Source organism: Suricata suricatta, chromosome 1, assembly GCF_006229205.1.
Source record: "Suricata suricatta isolate VVHF042 chromosome 1, meerkat_22Aug2017_6uvM2_HiC, whole genome shotgun sequence".
NCBI lineage: Eukaryota > Metazoa > Chordata > Mammalia > Carnivora > Herpestidae > Suricata > Suricata suricatta.
This window is the reverse complement of record NC_043700.1, coordinates 119,956,840-119,961,659: the sequence shown is the minus strand read 5'-3', so window position 1 is coordinate 119,961,659 and position 4,820 is coordinate 119,956,840. Positions and strand designations below refer to the sequence as shown.

Here is a 4,820-nt window from a genome sequence, read left to right as displayed (position 1 = left end):
ACTTATTTTACCAGGGAAACAACTCTGGTGCAGTTTAATTAAACTGCACTGCAATGAATTAGTCCAGGTCTTAGCCCTCTGACAGAGAGGGGCCTGGCAGTACCACAGGGGTCTGTCCCCTTATGATACCCGAGAGACTTCAGAAAACCTGGGAAAAAAAAGTGTAGGGTCCCTCAGATGACAGTGTCACTGGGCAAGCCCGGAGCTGTCAATCAGTTCACTTAAGGAAGCACTCATCTCTCGGGAGAAGTTTTTATATTTTCCCCATTTGTTGACTCCGGGTCAGTCTTCTGGGAAACATGTAAATGCCTTGAGAAGCTTTCTGTTCTATTTCCCTAGCTGGGGACAAGACTATCATTGCTCACTTTGAACAAAAATAGACTAAAGTCCACTGTGTATTCATAGCTAGCTTTGGAAAGGCAAGCCAGAAAGTAATAACTGAAAATAAACTTAGGATGATGATGAGTTCAAATAAACTCTATTGGTAATAAGATATGAATAAAAACATTTTCATTCAGAGTAAAAACTCTCCGGTTAAACATGATCTAGAATATCCAAGATGGAAGTGTATTACAGGAGATGTGTTATTTCCCCAGAGTTTCTGATCAACAGTGTAGTAAGGTTACACCCCCCAATGACACAGAAAATCTTGCATTATTGATGAATATTCTTATTTTATCTGAACACTGTTTATTAATTCATGAGGGTGATTTGGGATTGAAAGATAAAAATTTACAAAACAATTACATTTTTAATAACTGCTTCAAGCTACATACATTGAATATTTAAGTGAACCAACACAATGGCCTCAAAAGAATTTATGAGACAATGGCAATTAGATCTCTAATAACTTGGCTCCGCTGGAATTACTGAGCTCCATTTAGATGCCAGACATGGCACCTTAGTAATGGGTACACCATGTCGCCACCCTGCCTTTGGCTGGGGACCCTGAGAAATGACAGCCCCATTAGGAGTCGTGTAAAGCAGCTGACCTCACACTCTCAGCACTTGATCTTTGCATTGCAAGTGACCATTTGTCACTGTTGCCCAGAGATGGAGCTCAGGTGACTCAATGTCACCACTGTTTTTTCAAAAGAATAACATAGTTACAAGTTTTTTCCAAGTCTAGAACAGAAAATGCAAATTTGCTTAGAAAAAAAATGGATAGGCAAATTAAAAGCAAGGAATAGACTTCTTTACTCACAGGCAATATGCTTTCCAATCATTACAAAATTATCTGGATTTGAAATATTTTGACCCAAGGGAAAAAAGATTTATGGTTGCCTAAAAACTTTTCCTTTACAAGCTTTCTCCCTAATAGGTAACAAACAATACAAGTATTTCTACCAGAACAAAGACATTAACATAGAGCACCCACAGAGGATATTCACAAAAAGTAGTATTTCTCTTTCTTTCTCAAACAAGGCTTAGTTTTCTGTAAATTGCAATTCACATAATAGGAAAATTCCCACCACAATATTTTCAAACTCTAAGAATAATATTGTCTCCTCTACTTGTTGTGCCTAAGAAATCCCAGAATTTGAGCTAGGTAGTTAAGAGATAAGCTTCTCACATCTCCGGTTTTCTGGAGCCTTTTTCACCTCCGGTGATTCACAAATCTCTGTGCTGATTTCATAGTAGTAACTGTTGAGCGAGTGACCATTGCACGCAGGCACAGTGCAAAGTGTGGTACATAGTGTATTTTATGAATATGTCATTTTATTTTTTTATGAGTGTGTCATTTTAATTCCCACTAGAAACATAGGAGTTTAGTATCACTGTCTTTTTATAGATAAGTAAACTGAGAGTCAGAGAACTTATGTTCTTTTTCCGAAAGAAACAGGGCTACTATCAGAACTTGAATGCAAATGGAGTGATTCTAATTTGAAAATAGATGCTGTTTAAAATTAATTAATCAATGCCACTGAGGGTGACTCAGTCAGTAAAGCATGTGACTCTTGATCTCAGGGTCATGAGTCTTTTTTAAATTTTTTAAAAAATATTTTATTTATTTTTGAGAGAGAGAGAACAGGAGAGGGCAGAGAGAGAGAGAGGCAGAATCTGAAGCAGGCTCCAGGCTCTGCGCTGTCAGCACAGAGGTGGACCTGGGGCTCAAACCCACGGACCATGAGATTATGACCTGAGCCAAAGTAGGACACACAATCAATTGAGCCAGCCAGGCACCCCAACAGGGTCATGAATTTGAGCCCCATGTTGGGTGTAGAGTTTACTTTGAAAATATTAAATAAATAAAATTACCCTCACTTGGGGGCACCTGGCTAACTCAGTCAGGTGGAGCATGAGACTCTCGATCTTGAGGTTATGAGTTCAAGCCCCATGTTGGGGGTAGAATTTACTTTAAAACAAAACTTTTAAAATAAATGCTTTTAAATTCTTAGCTACACTATTGCTTAAAATTAAAATTTGAGATCTTTTCTCATTATAAATATTTCCATACTATATTTTATTTGAAAAAATGTCTAATTTTTTATTCTTTTTTTTAAGATTTTGTTTTATTTTTTTTATGGGGCACCTGGATGTCTCAGTTGGTTAAGCATCCAACTTCGGCTTAGGTCATGATCGCACAGTTTGTGAGTTCGGGCCCCACATTAGACTCTGTGCTGACAAGCTCAGAGCATGGAGCCTGCTTCAGAGTACGTGCCTCCCTATCTCACTACCCAATGCCACTTAGACTCTATCTCTCACTTTCTCTCTCTCTCTCAAAAATAAATAAACGTTAAAGAGAAATTTTTGTAAGTAATCTCTGCACCCAGTGCGTGGCTTGAACTCATAACCCCAAGATCAAGAGTCATATGTTCCACCAACTAAGCCAGCCACACATCCCTTAACAAGATTCTTAAAAGGTTGAGTCATTGCTTATCCCTCTAGATCCATCCTATTGTGTAATGACACAGGATGAAATATTGTTCCATTTGAGGAAGCAACTTTATTATTTATTCTGAACTCATGTTTCTTTGGAAATGACATTATTTGCATCCACTGTGCTCTTGCTTTTTCTTCATGTACCCACGCCTCCCCAGGAATGTCTTTCCACTCGACATCCGACTCTGATGCCAAAAATGAAGTATTGTCTCAGTTGTAAAAGGAAAAAATAACTGAAACTCACAGTTATGAAAAGCTACCAGTAACCATATTCCCTACCTATTATGACCTCCCATCTCCCAATCCAACCCTTGATTAGAAGAAATTGGATTGATTTACACTTGAAAATATAATTAAATCACTTGAACATTGGAATTAGAATGGCAAGACCAGTATTTTTGTGAATTCAACATCTCAATGTTAGCATCCATGGCACTTGTTTTCCCAATTTATTTTACATTCCCATATTTTCCCAGTTTATAGTATTTATGAAAATAAATTCCGTATCACCCTTTGAACTTTTTATTCTGCAACACCAAGCATATCAATGAAAAATAAAATTATTGACAATCGCAGTGTTTCCATATATTTACAACTAATATTTGGCTGACTTTGAACATGGTAGCCTTAAAGTAAGACAAAATTTAAAGATACAAAATATATTAAAATGCTAAATACAACTATCACAGAAAGAAAAAAACATAGCTGAGGTCAAAGGAAAGAAAGACACACATCCAGGTGCCAGGGACGAGCCCAAGCAAGCAGATTACAAGACAAATGAAATCAGTCAGAGAGAAGTAGTGGAGTTGTGGGCCAGAAGCTAAGGTTTCAATTTTCATACAAGGACAGGGACAAGGGATGTGGCCTTGAATGCACAGAACTATGAAGAAGGAGGCATAAGACGTTTCCTGAAGTTAGGACCCCAAAGGGCTGCCCCTTCAGTGTAACACGAGCTCTCCACCCCAACCTTCCAGAGACAAAAACACACTGTCTCTCCTAAAGGCTCTAACAGGATTTTTAAAGTAAAACTCCATTTGAGAAAGTGAAGATTCAGTTGATGTTATCTTATGGCATAGGAAACCTTAAGCCAAAATATCAGCATGAAGATTTAGTCCCAAGTCTTAAATTTGAACAACCTGATAGAGGAAAATCCAAGGCTTCGCTGCATCGACATTGTAGAAGTCTAGATTGACAGTTATTTTCCTTCAGCATCATTCTCCAGCCCCACACAAAGTCATCAATAAAGCTGGCCTGAACCCCAAATTCCAAATCCTCATGCAGTAAGCAGTACAACAAACTGGGGGGTTAGAACCCAAAAGCTTCGGAAAACCAAACAATATGAATGTCTACCATCGTGGGTCTCTGTGCCTTTCGCAGAACTCCCAACAACACTATGTTGGGACAGAGCATCTGGATGCTCTCAACCTGTGTGGTCCCAACGAGCCACCATGAGGAGGGCCCAGGGAAGAGCGTGCCACTTTCAGTGGAAAACAAGTGGCGGTTATGAATTATGATGACTATGTACTTTGGATCAGGACTTGCTGCACTTTTTTTTTTTATAGTAAGACACTGACTGCTTCAGAAATAAGGCTATTGCAATGAATCCATTATACAGGTGTGAAAAGAAGCATTATAAGAGGTGCAGTTTCTTTGAAAAATGGATCAAACTCTTGAATTCAACATACTCAATATGTTTGTAACCTGCCTCCTTAGTGCAGTAGGCAGCGCGTTAGTCTCACAATATGTTTGTAAATATATTTATATACATGAAAAAATGAAATGAAATGAAATAAAATAAAATAAAATAAATAAAATGAGAGGAGCATGTGGCTGGTCCAGTTGGTGGAGCATGTGAATCTTAATCTCAGAGTTGTGAGTTTGAGCCCCACGTTTTATGTAGAAATTACTTAAAATAAAATCTTTTAAAAACATATATG

General features: G+C 38.0%; 1 pseudogene; it reads left to right on the top strand.

The window, feature by feature from the left end:
• Positions 1 to 4,276: 4,276 nt before the first annotated feature.
• Positions 4,277 to 4,471, top strand: LOC115278953 (annotated as a pseudogene).
• Positions 4,472 to 4,820: the final 349 nt, after the last annotated feature.